This window comes from Varroa jacobsoni, unplaced genomic scaffold (assembly GCF_002532875.2).
Source record: "Varroa jacobsoni isolate VJ856 unplaced genomic scaffold, vjacob_1.0 scaffold_726, whole genome shotgun sequence".
In the NCBI taxonomy this organism is placed as follows: domain Eukaryota; kingdom Metazoa; phylum Arthropoda; class Arachnida; order Mesostigmata; family Varroidae; genus Varroa; species Varroa jacobsoni.
The window spans coordinates 24,182-38,183 of record NW_019213628.1 but is presented as its reverse complement, the minus strand read 5'-3'; the positions used below and the strand labels follow the sequence as shown (position 1 = coordinate 38,183).

The window sequence follows — 14,002 nt, the reverse complement described above, 5'->3', positions numbered from 1 at the left end:
GGTCTTATGATTTGATTCATCTTGACCTTTTCTTGTAAAGAACGCGAAATGGATTGAGTCACGCGAGCGTTCCCTGGAACGACACTTGGCTGACATTGTTTTCCATGTAAACTACAAACCCCTGAGCGAAGCTCAAGTGATGATAAAAAAAAACCGTGTTCTTTTTTACTTCGAAGGCGTTCAGCGTCAATGCAGACTATACATATATTTATGTGTTCACGTCTGGCATCCACTCTAGTTTGGTCATTTCTGAACGGGTCTCATATAGCTGTTCTTCTTGTTCTTCATGTCTGATACAATTAAGCTTTCATATCTGAAGGACCAAGTAGAATACTTTCAGATGCTATTATTATTATTATTATACATTTTAATATAAGGAACAAATGAATTAGTTGAAAATACACATGTTTAGTTAACTGCAACAGAAATAGTCGCCGTCCTTTGCGTAAAAGCAGGATTGTATTCCTTAAGAGATAGAGAGTGGAGAGGTGATTACGTCGCTGTTGTAGATGTTCTCAAGTACATGTGTTTCGGCAGAGTATACATGTTTGGTATCCTCGAAAAAGTACTGGTTTGTCTGCGAAACCTTTACAGACATTTTCGTATTGAGGTTTGTGCTCCTGTATTTAGAAAATCTAGCAACAGAAACAGGTCGTACAAACACCCTTGCCACGTTCAAGCCTTTGATGTTTACGTTTAAGCGATATTTTTGCAAGCAGTCTGGCCTTTGATTAGACAATTAACTGATACGATGATGTCTGCCGAACTGTGAACGGAACGGTGTATTTTCGACATTTTTAAAAATTGCACAGAATTCGCGTTCGATTCTGATTAAACGCTTACCAAAATACGCCACACCCACCTTTTGTTTACTGTCGCCTTGATTGTCAAGATTAGCATAAAATTGTCTGTCTACCCTGCATTTATCTAAAACATTGATAGCAGAAACAGTACATATTTATACTACTTGCTTCTAGCAAAGCTAAGAATCTCTATTACGTTTCCAATACATCAAATCGATAGATATAGGTGTATACGTACATTAGTGTAGTATAAATGCTTACGGTTGGGTCGTCTGCTGATTTGTTGTTCAATTATATTTAAAGGTGGTAATATGCAAGGTCGAAAATAAACTCCTAAAGCATTGACAGCATTATTTCGAATATACATTTTCATTGCAAGGAGATTCCACCGAAACTGTGGCACCATTGTAAACACGTTTGATATATAGGTGTTCTCGTCATCATTGACGTGAGATATAAGTCAACGTTGTCATAGTAGTGAATCTCTGACGATTAGAATCTTTGTAAATTAATATACTAGGACTACTCGGGTGACGACAAAGGTAAAATATGGCAAATGATACAGAAAAGTGTTCTTTGCCTTATAGTATGATACTATTCTATGTTATATATATATATATTATCTAATATGTAGTTAGAAAAAAAAAACAACTGTAGAAAGTTGTTACGAGCTAAGGCCATTCATGTTAACTGTATTGTTTCTTGTTTTTAACGAGCCCGTTAGACAGTGTGATGGCACACATATAAACTACTGCGCTAATAACAATAATAATAATATTATGATTCATTTGTCGATGTTAAGGGGCCTGTATTTGTTTAGCCATAGTTAGATACGGCTTCTAAATGTCAATAGTTTGTTTTATAGTAACATAAGTAATCCTGAGTAAAATCGTTCTAGCTATAATTTCCTTAGTGTAGATTGTTATCATTATTACTGCTACAGCATATGTCATGTCATAAAGCCGACACCTAGGCTATTTGCACGTCATACGAAATATGCCTAAGATTGACCTATTGTAAAAAGTACCGTGCAGTAAAAGATAAATCAATAATGTTAGCTTCATCTTTTCCAATCCCAGAGCCCCTGACAATGAATTGTGACAATAACGGTCAATGAGCAAGGATATTGCTACACATTACAGAAATGATTCTTTTACACCTGAACATTGCAGGCACTCATTTCATTAATTCCATAATATGTATTGCAACACGCCGATAGTCGCTTCGTCTTGGGTCATGCAAGACTATTTTTGTCGCGCTCTACGCTACACCCCAGATGCCCAAAAGCCACGTATTGTAATACCAAGTATCTATGCCAACCCATATCATCGTAAACAAGGGCGGTTTACAAAACAGACGTTGTTCACAAGCCCGCTTGAGTATTTCACGTAAGCGAAAGACTAACAAATAAAAACGGCTACAGTTGAACAGCTAGAATACTTTGCTTCATCTCAAGGAAACTTACTGCGATAAACAAACAGACCTTTCGGGCATAACGCGTTGTATCGTGAATAAAATCTAACAGCTAAGGAATTGCTGAACCGTCTTTGGAAAAAAAAATTACTGTAAGTTTTTATACTCGTTACAGAAAAAAAAAAAAAAAAAACAATGAAATATAACAAAACGCTGTCGAGCGATACATATATCTGATATTTGTTAAAGGCATCTGTTATTTTTAACTTCTATGGCGTCAAACAGTCCCTTTTGTAAGTCAGGCTCAATTCAACTGTCCAAATATCATAGAACAGCATCACACGATCGAATCACTCGCGATAGACATGAACATAGACAGTATCGAACTTAGCTATTAAATGGGAGTCAAAAGTATGGACAACAACAGACAATTCACCAAACTCATCAGAATTTTGTACTGAAAATCACAATGTCCATTCGATCTAGTCCTCTCCTGGCATTTTTTGACTAATCTATTTAAAACCTTTCAAGAATCAGACAAAATGGCCTTAAAGTGGTAAGAGCATACCACCTGCAACTATAAAATTAGGTAGCCGTACCAATACACTACAATTTTTAATACACTGACTTCTATTTTGGCAATTAAGAAGTGTATGATATGTACATTGTTATTATAGAACTCGTGGGCTAGGGCGTGGTGCTACAGCGATATAACCTGCTATTTAAACTTTTCCAAACAAGCTTAATTAAACTAAAAATAATGACAACAAACAAGTAAATAACAATAAAAAGAAAATGGCAACTGGTCCCTTAATTATATAATGCATTAACTATAATCGTACCAAATTTCTATAGAATTTTCTCGTCGAGAAAGGTCATCTAGGAAGCCATATCTACTAATCTCTATTATAGTATACTTTGATATTTGCTGAATGATCTCACAGATCGGCAACCGGCACTTAAACGAAACGTCAGACCTTAAATAAGAACGTGACTTGTTTGGTGTCAAGAATGATATTTAGCGTCATCCAGGGTTTCTTTGTCTAGTCGTTGGCTAAGTCGTTCTTGGAATAGAATTCAGGCCTTCAACATTAGTCCATTAGAGTATATTTTAAACATTTATTCCACACGGATCGTGCAGGTGTGTAATATATTTTAAAATCTTGAAAATAAATATTCAACATGTATTATCACGCGTGATATCAGCATCTTTAAGGTAATAATGTTTTCGAATTGGCTACCGGGCCCGATCGGGCCACACTGGTCGAAATTATATCTAGAATAGATAGCTCTGCAAAATTTGCAAATACAATTTTCGTTGGGTTTGTACCTGCGTTTTATGGGTTTGTAGAATTAAAAACCCGCGGACAGCTAATACCGTTTCAATACGACGATTACTTTTGCTTGCGTATTTGCAGCTGCTGCCAATCGGCTTAGCTAGGGTGTCAACAATAGAAGAACTTGTTACGCCATTTTTTAACTTCCGAGTCCCTATAGACGTTCTACATGCTTTAGTTTCTTGAAGGCTACGCGTTTTTCAGTTGCCCTCGATGAACATTAAAGTGTCGTTCAATAGACATTTCGGATCATCGCGTGAACTGTACCCAGTATTGACTTAAAAAGATTGAATTTACTGTGTTTAAACTCGATAAGTTTTTAGCGCGTTGCTTTTTCCCAGAGAATGGAGATTCCGTATGTGATTAGAACGATGTATGAGCTAAGAGTTTCTACGGGTTTTTGGTTATGATAGCTACAATAGTTTCAGACTCGTTCCCCTGCACGATCAGCAAAAGATCTTTCACAAGTGCCAGACCGAGATACGCAAACGGGTTGATGGTTTCGAGATCTGTTCCGTTCGGACGTAACGAATCACTGTGAGCAAGCTAGCTTTTCTCTTGATCTTCTTTGTTTAAAAGTAAGGTTATTAGTTTTTGGTCGCAGGTAGAATCTACTAGTGCTGAAAATTACGATGTAAACATGCGTAAATGTTTATCTTCACGGGCGAGTGACGTTGTCTCATGCATGGGAGAAGACGGTTACTGCGAAGCATGAAGGCGAACACGTTAAAATTATCGTCGTTTACAACACTTGTTATATGCCAGATGCCATTCCTATCTTCAAGAGCGACGAGGTTACTCTGCAGGATGCCCTCCAGCAGACACAGCACGGGTTCCAAGGACAAAATTTTTGGTCGTGTCAGCTTTATCGATACGATGCTTTCAGAACCCAAATCGAACGCTGGCTAAATGTGATGAATATCTTTCATGAAATTACTTTCATGGGAGATATCCGAAAGATGCAAACGGCACGTAAGTTATATAAGTGTGCAGTAAATAATCGAAATGTCATGAATACAATAATTATAGCATGAAATGCCCTTGGAAAAGTGGTACCCCTTCTCTCAGAAGTAAAATTTTCAGAACCGCAACTAATGAATAAGCGATCATGTGCTAATTATTTTTCCCTTAGCTTTAGGCAATTCTTCATAGCCCAACAAACAATGGTAACAAAGTAAACAATGATTCACAACAAAAGTCATTAATGTCGCCTACTGTAGAATAAGGCAATATCAATCAATAACAGGATCTAGGATAGCAGTAGAACGAGTATCGCACACATCAAATGTTACTAAAGTCTACTCTTATTCAGATGAAGCAAAGAAAAAAACAAAAACATCGTTCTCAAATGCAATATAGCGATTACATGATACGCGAAAACAACGCCTACGAAAGCTGAAATAGTTCGCACCGGATTCGTGAAGTTGTAACATGACTGTCATTCGGCAAGCTGAAACGTACCGATACACAGAAGGTGCTTCAACTGAGAGAGTCCTGTGACGTATATCTCGAGACGCTCTTATACCACCGAACGCCCCTACTGAACTGAAAAAAAAATAAACAATAAGGTACAGCAAGTGCTTAATTGTATTATTGGCAGAGATTGAATAGGTACGTTTTAAAACTCTTGCAGTTTCTTTCAGGTAACGCTTGCTCTGGACAACCTCCAGGTTGGTCCTCTGTCGGAAACGATGGCACTATGGACACAGGCTACCTCGAGCTCTGTACGCACCCCTCGGCGTCATGGGTTCGAAACGAGTTTACAAGAGTGACCTTAAGGAGCTTTAACAACAGATAATCACTTGTGGCGGAGCATCTCAAACCTACTGACCAGCTTTATTCAACGGCAATATTCGCTTTGTATGCGACATGTTGAGCGAGCAATTATCCAAGCTCTGAAAACTTAGAACAGTCACAAATCTGCGATAGAATCACCATCGATGACAATGGATTATATAAGGCTCGTTACGGTTCGAGCCTCACTGATGGGCGACAGGCCCAGGATATCGCGATAATTAACGCGTGAAAGTCCTATTAGAATACGCGTCGTTGCAATTAATATTAATATTCCGCCAGCACCGCTCTGGATATGGGAAAATATTGTGCGGCCTCTCATATTTAAATCATTGAAGTTAGTGGCTAGTTCCTTTCTATAACAAAAAGCTATTTTATACTCCTTAGATATTTTGCGCTGTATGCTACTATCGGTTATTCTGTCAGCAACGAAAACGTCTGCGGTCCATCAGTATGCCCCTATCTAAATGTATGTGAAAAGCACACTATAATTTCAAACTTTTATGTGTTCCTATTTAGCCAGGAAGACGTTCATTCCTGCTGAGCGATAATAAGGTGGCCCTTGAATGCTATGGAGGCTTATCCTAAATGTAAAATATTTCTACTGGAATGTGTTCCGTTCACAATTCGGCAGATCGTATAGATTCGATTATATTAAATAAAAGCCACGTCGGCCTTTAGCAAAGAAAAGCCTTACAGCTCAACAAAAGGCCTCCCTGTTTAGTGTGCATCATATTTTAATTCTTATAAGAAATATATAAAGTTAAAGTGAATTTCATTAAGACCGCAAATAAAAAACAAGAGTTTACTACTCATGTATAACTAGCTCATCAGTAAATGATTCTTTTCTAGAAAATCGGCAATTGGTTCAAGCGCTCTACCGAACTTGAGCTCTGTTGAGAAGTTATGTTTTCTGTTTTGGCGCATCTCTTCGAACGCTGTCTACTGCGCAGTATCCGCCTCGACAAATTTTGCCCACAGGTGCAACTAGGCTACTTTAAACATCTATTTTTTGCATCTCAGTTAGCGTAGATTGACAGTGTACCCTGCCGATATTTTCGGCACCGGATGCCTTGCCTTCTTCCGCAGGGATTATGTGAGCGGTCACACTGCGATCGCGTAGGACCGGCCTGAGGCTGAAAACTATTCAAACCTACTAATCCATAAGAGAAAAGCACTAGAATATCTACAGGCCTCCAGGATACGATCGTAGCAGGACACAGACAGTTGACGTCGTACGCAGAACCAATGCTAATAGCTGGAAGGCTGGTGACGCCCCAGCTTTCTAATGATCTATGCATATTGCTGTTTAAGCTTGCGATATACATCTCAACTAAAGTAGTTCGACTAGACACCTTGTTTAGGGGCACCATTACGAAAATATATAAAAATTAATATGATTCGCATAAATATTGCCTATCATATATATCTATGTATTAGTAAAGCTCTTCCAGAGTTTGCTCAAACATATGATTATCAGGATGTTGCAAGCGAATTCGGCGGACTTTGAAATCAAGTAACTTTGAAACTTATTGGGCTAGAATGATGAATTTCCAACATGTGTTAAAGATACTCTCCTTCATTCCTGATATCCTCCTAGCACTGTGGCAGCTTCTGTACAGCCATATACCTGCCATGTGCGTTCCCATATGTAATTTTTCTATCGATAGTTTTTCAAGGTACACCGATGATGGGATAGGCTTGTTCACTTTTAGCGCATATATAGCCCCGTAATCATGCAGACTTATGGGGGGAGAATAGGCGGAATGAAGCCAATATTGGATGCTCGGCTTCTTAATCCAGAGATTAACTGAGGCATAACGATGAAATCTGGCGTTGTCATCAATTGCCGGTTCCTGATTGCCATGCCAACGATCCGTGAGCTTCTTGTAGAACTGTACATAGCGGGCTACATTAATTGCTTCATTTTGGGCGAATATCTCACAATAGCAGATAGCTTTAATATCCAGTGCAAGCGCTAGCACCATCTTACGTCCAAATCTATTCGACACAACATCTTCAACTGTATATCAGAGGTCTATAGAACTATACACCCCATTTGCTCAGAAAATCATATCAATTAGATTTTTGCATTTAAATTTTTAATCGGCGAGCTGGCTAGAAAGTAAGATTATCGTGAGTGGTCACAATTACCGAACTAGATATATTTACTTGTACGTTAAATAGGTTATACAAATAAGTATATTAACAGCAGTAATAACAAATAAGTGCTGTTTATTTAGGAATGATTGTGATGATCCTGACTAAAAACTGTTTTTCAGCATCGACCGACATTTCGTTGCCATCGTAGCCGCTGCCCCAAGCACGACTACGATGGCAACGATTCCGCTAGTACAATTGATCCAAGATAGCGTGATCTAGTCTAGGCCAAGAGCATCACATCAAGAAACCATCATTCTAGATTCTGCGAGTCTGACGCCAAAGCCACACCACGATTCACACTGAACTGAGTTCGCTGCGCCTGCAGGCACAGATCCGATTGTATTCAGTCATGATGCCTTCACGTCATCAGAATTTGTCGATCTAAACATTAACTTTACTTGAGCAGTCGATCTACCAAACTCGATAAGGTCTCAGTGAAAGCCTTGTAGCCCGTCCGAAACAGAGACTGCAGTGCGCTAGAAACATAACTTTGAATATTTTCGGATTGCCAACTAACGAACGATTAAACGATGATAGGGTTCATATAGAAAAAAAATGGTGTTGTAGCTGAATTGTTAAGTAAATTATGAACACCTTAGGCTTCTTGCAATTCTAGTATAACTCTTTCATTTGTGGATAGAATCTATTGAAAGCTGCTTAGTAATATCCTATCATGAAATCATTGAACGATCCCAAATTGCCGAATATGGGGAATCAGACAGGGACATTTTTGCGTGATAAAATTAACGTTTCACTCTAAGCCTATTATCTTCGGATATTTTGTATAAATGTACACATATGAGTCAAAGTCGTATTAGGGTATTGGGCCCTTTCGGCCCTGATAGCCCCAACAAGTGTTTGGTGCACCGAGGCAGCCCGTTTTTAATTTACTGTATTCCATGGAGAGGACATACTGATATTTTGGTGCTTGTGAGGCTAAGTAGTGCGCTGATTTACACGGTCTGATTAAGCAAGGTGTTTCTCTAGGAACAGCTGCGATACAGTATCGAGAATAAGGGAACAAGCATATAAAGACTTCGTTATATTTAGCTCAGGATCGGCTTTTTGCTGCTATTATCGTTTTAACTAGTTTTAAAATGGTGCTTTACACTTAATGAGATTCAATTCGGAACTCAGGCTATTTTGTAAGACTTTTTAATAAAATTCTATTTATAAATGTGAAATGCTCTAACTAATTCTACATGTAAAGCACATTATTTACATTAAAAAATATTACTAAACTGGCAAATAGTAATTATCCAGTAATCTTTATTGCAACTACCTTGTAACAAATCCTTTGAGCATCTTTGCCCTCCGTTTTACAATACACAATTTCATTTATAACACATATGTGACATGTAGACTATACGAGACACCAATGACGTAGGCTCCATGCGTGGTAGCAGCATGATTAAATAGAGCTACAAAGCAATTTATATCTATATAAAATGGAACGAAGACTTTTCACTGAAATTCACACTGTCGTCCTAAAAGGATAGCTTCCTAATTCTACATTCGCAGCGTAGATGTATTTCTAAAACATCCAACCCGTTATCGTTATTACCGCGAACTAAGCGGTCTGGAAATAACTTTTTCTTTTAGCGGGATTCGTGCTTAGCAACCCTTTTTAGAGGAACCGCACATAAGTCACAATCATAAACGTACCACAGAATCAACTAGACGCCACTTTACCTCCTGATACTCTACAAAATCGAACTACGACGGACATCCGGAACACTTAAACGAGGATCATTGATAAAAGCTGACACCCAAAAAGTCTAGCCAATAGGAAGCACTGTCGTTAAAAACAGGTGTGTACACATGCATCGAATGCAGGCCGCATGTGTACATGCATTAGTTTTGAGTATGGAATCTCTTTCGCAGTCGGGCTACGCAATTGGTAATGTTTATCATATACGAGGCCTATGTATCACTACTTATCATCAATAGTACGCCATTAATAATAATCGGGCTCCCAATAAATACGTCTGATTAACACAACAGCTGGCAAGCAGAAACGTCGCGTCTTAATAGCAACTTAAAACTGAGCCGCTAAAAAGTATCGGAAACGTTTGTATTCAGAAGTTTCCAAAAAAAACAACAATCTAATTACAGCCTACGTTTAATTACCTATGGCCTGTTATGGACACTTCACAGTCAAAGCGATACCGTCACTCCCGCACTGTTGTTGCATAAAGCTGAAAGTCATTTGCTGGTAAAATTCAAAATCTGAATTCTGCCTATGATCGAATCTAGTCGATGGTGGTGCTTATACTTTATTTAGACATTTCAAAATCGAAAACGCCGAACATTTTGCCATTTGTTAGTCACGCTGCAACTTCTAGCAGAGTTTTTAATTCGAATATTCGGCAAGGCATTGCGAATTTTTCAAATGACGCGGGCTTTTTTGAGGTCACAACTATTCGAATACTTTTACAGTTTAGGCTGTTTCCAATCAATTGAATTAGCGTTCGTTTCTAATGTTTAGGCAGAGGGAACTATTCGAGTTTGCTAGACACTCTGTTATTCGAATAAATGCAACCATCGGTTGAGGATGCCCAGCTGTATTTTCAAACATCGGCAACAAGCTGCAAGAGTCGTCCGTGTATTGCTAATTATCTCAGTGTTGGATCCGTTAGTGTATCGTAAAGAAATCATTTTTCGAAGGTGTGCATGGACACAGAAATTGTAGCTATTGTTAGACTGAATTTAGGATAGAGTGCTTTCAACAGTATTCTCCAAATTTAAGCGTTACGTTTCGCACTGTCGTAAAATATTGTTCTCAGCTTGACAAATTGAATCGGTGTATTGACTCGTTTTAATATACGATCCTTAATAACTCAAATGTAGCTTAAAAACACGTATGTCACCTATTACTAGAATTAATTGTTCTCATGTGATTTCTGCTCGTCCGTTTCGCAGCCACGTCAGTAGGCTACGGTCCTGTTTTAGGACAGAGCCTCGACTACCTAGCATGATGTACAGCTTGAGTGACTACCTAAATCCTAACAATAATCAGTTTGTTTGAACGCCACGATGTATTAATTCCAGTGCAGCTTTTTGATTACAGTAATTTTATTCATTATATTAGCCTGTTTCAATGATCGATTAATATTCAACCTAACCGTTTTAAAAGTAATATATTGTGCTAGTCGTGTTATTTTATTGCAGCAGCCCGGCACTCTTTGGAATGTTCCAGTAACGACCTACCTGAAGAAAAAATGGAATCGACCTTAAAAGTAACAATATGAACGGAAATAGAAATTCAGTTTACCTAAGTGTTTTTTTTCTCTTGCAGGCCCAAAAATCTTTCCGAACTCATGCTAAGGCGCACACCTTCCAGATTGTCATTATCTAATTTTTTCTTTCTTTTACAGCTATTGTTCTTATAGTCTCGAGACCCTATTACACGTTCTCATTTTTCAACCGCTATTAATCAGTTTCTCAACTCGCAATTTGGTGCAAATATTAGAAGCGGAAAAAAAAAATACACCTAAAGTACACAATTCTTATAAACGAGGCATGAGTCAGTGTCAGACGCACTTCTGTCAAAGGGCAGATGATCGATTGGTGTTTAAAAGAAGAAAAATCACTCCAATGACGGTGCCGAATAGATATTGACGTAAACTGATGCATATGTCTACAACAGATGTAAAATTAATTCGTTACTGTACGACGTTGCGTGAAACCGAAACGACTGATGGCGTATTTCGAATTCGTGGAGATGTGGCGCGCTGATCGACAGCACGCGGTGTAGGCCCTCGACGACAGCGCTAAAAATTAACACTGACGACTTTATTGTCACTCTTGAAGCACAATCCGGATCGAGGAAAACGATATCAAGCGATACCTTCACTGGCCATATTCGCTAGATTTAAATGAGCGTTGTTTCGATTACTTCCGAGCCCTAAAGGGGACGATACGGAATCCAGAGTAGTCTAGCATCGGTTTTCCTAGCCAAATCTCATAAGCACACAGCGGGACGCTTCCGGTACGCCGGCTTTAATGTGTCCATAGTAAAAGAGAATACATTCAACATATACTAAAGTATGCGAAACGAATAGGAGCCACCTTGCTAAGTTACATTTTAGGTGGACAGCCATAAGGAGGGTCACTGCTTACACAATTAAAGCTGCACTACAACAACGACAATGAGTAATATGAAAGTGTCTGTGCTGATAAGGACTGGCACCTTATGCAGGTCTTTAGAGACCGTCAATGCGTTCTGGCGCATTAACGCTAATTTCCTATAACGAAAACTATATACAATACAATGATCTTCGATTCGATGGCATAAAATGAGACTGACAGACTATCTTTTAAAAAATCTGGTTGTAGTAAAAAACAATTTTTTTCAGTTAGATGTTTCTAAGACGTTTGAAAGATTTGAACCTTATTCCTGTTATAGCTAACCAATCACTTAAACCTATCTATATCTATATACAAGTCATGTTTTAAGGTTTAGAGATAGCTAGCTATTAAAAAGCACCAAGCTGGTATATAGGTACACAGTGAAGTTCGAAGCACTAAAGAAAAAGAAAAAAGCCATGATAGATTACAGCTCAGTCCATTAATATATTTTTGCACAGTACGAAAGCTACGTAATAAGTGTGCAGTCAGGTTCACCGATATTTAGCCCCGGACAACAATCTCATGCAAACCAGTCATTTTTCGATCACATTGGTGATGTAAGCAGCGTCGGGATGGTCGACTGAACGATGACTGTTATCGCCGGTTATGGCCTTGTCAATAACAGTAAACTGTTCAGTGATTTCTAATTCAGGCTCTTGATAAGGATAATTTTAATGTTGTCAGAAAAAAAGTTATATGAAAGGTAACAGAAGTGTAATCATTTACCACGCTCACAGAAGGTACCATGTCTGTGGTAACAAAGAACTTCGAATTTTGGCAAAAAGACAATGTGTTTGTCTATTGTAATAGAGTCGCTTTCACTCGATCAAAATCGCCTAACCAACATGGTCATAAATTGTGAAAATGAAACATAGATACTATGATATTTGAAATTAACACTATTCAACTCGGCCTTTGATTGCATCATAGTAAAATCAATTAAGCCTTAACATTTCGAATAAAGATTAAATAAACTAGCTGTCGTTAGGAAATGTCGAAATTTTATTCATACTTTGAGCGGCTAATGGGGGTTGGTTAGTTTGGCGTTCTTCGAAATATGTTTCGGTTATAGTTTCGCCTCTCATCTGCCCCTAAACATACTCTCTCTCAGTTGTTTGTAGCGTTCTGCGTTAAGCAAAACTGAGAATGTTTATTTACAGGACGGAGAATTTTGTCGGAAAGTTGCTTTTGTTTTTGAGTTGACCTTTGGTCTGAAGTGCTTTATCATTTCCGCGCCGCCCGGAGTCTCTTTAGACTTCAATGCTACAAAAGCCGAGAGGTGCGCATGCTTGGCTTCGTGCCCACGCGACCGTTAAATTAACTTCGAAATAACAGAACGATAGTTAATGCCTTGTAATGTTGGCGGTACAACTCGTTTTCGCTTCCTCTCTAATGATTGTTGTCTTCTATCACAGAATAATTGTAGGGTAGAGAAAGCGTCTTATCCCTGCCTTTCGGCAGACCTTGACCAGATATTTTCAGCTTGCCAACAGCACCAACGCAATGTCGACATCTTTGGTGTAGTTCATTAATTAGCTTTCATACTTCACACCCTTTTCTTACCAGCTGTCGTGACAAATCTAACTACTGCCCTGTTCGAGTTTCGACTATTTCTACCTGCTCATTCGTGGATTATTTGCGTTCCTCTCCTCCCACGCAGCCTCCTCCGTTTCCTGTGTGGAGCTTGCTGTAGTCTTAAGGTGGATCTAGTTAATGGTGTCATGCGCTCGACGATGCCGATTCACCCGTCGAAGCCAACCAAGCCAACTGTCCTATACAAGCATTGCTTTAATGATGGCCTTTTGGCGTGGAAGACCCGCAGCATAGCTAAGGCGTGCAGGTGACTGCATGGCTTCCCTGTCGGCTCACAGACAGCTGCAACGAAAAATAGACACAAAAGGAGTTCGTTTCTGACAACAACCCCGTCAGGGCTTTGCTTAGACTGTTAGGCCTACTATGCACTGAGTAGCTTCACGTGACGTACTTCGTTTCGGTGGCTGAAGGGCTCTAAGTTAATGATGCCAGTCGACATTCTCCGTGTATCTTCGCAAGCACGCAAAAAATAGGACAAACGTAGATACACAAGCTAATGCCGCTGAACGCCGTTAGCCGCGATGTGACCGGCTGCGTTAGCGTTGTTTACTTTCCTTTAATGAAGGCTCTGTCCTAGGTGTGCGCCTGGTTAACAACGGCTATAAATAACTATGCCATCCTTCGTCCAGTATGCTAGTTTCTAGTTAACCCTGACAACATGGCTTGTATGTATTAGAAGTTGGCTCGTTTAGGTTTGCGCGCGTTTATGGTTCATCGCCAGCTGTGCTGCTTGATGTCTACGACTGCTTCTATTGCGTTGGCTTGCCT

General features: G+C 39.1%; 2 long non-coding RNA genes across 3 annotated transcripts; both read left to right on the top strand.

Moving 5' to 3' along the window:
- The first annotated feature begins 1,048 nt into the window (after positions 1 to 1,048).
- On the top strand, positions 1,049 to 6,738 carry LOC111263024 (uncharacterized). 2 transcript variants are annotated; one of them, XR_002681982.2, is made up of 3 exons: positions 1,049 to 1,345; positions 4,145 to 4,525; positions 5,197 to 6,738. It is a non-coding gene; the product is annotated as an uncharacterized LOC111263024 (long non-coding RNA). The 2 variants fall into 2 exon arrangements; XR_015312120.1 differs by having other exon boundaries at positions 3,976 to 4,525.
- A 2,035-nt stretch (positions 6,739 to 8,773) lies between these two features.
- LOC111263023 (uncharacterized) lies at positions 8,774 to 10,778 on the top strand. Its single transcript, XR_002681981.2, has 2 exons — positions 8,774 to 10,177; positions 10,682 to 10,778. It is a non-coding gene; the product is annotated as an uncharacterized LOC111263023 (long non-coding RNA).
- Positions 10,779 to 14,002: the final 3,224 nt, after the last annotated feature.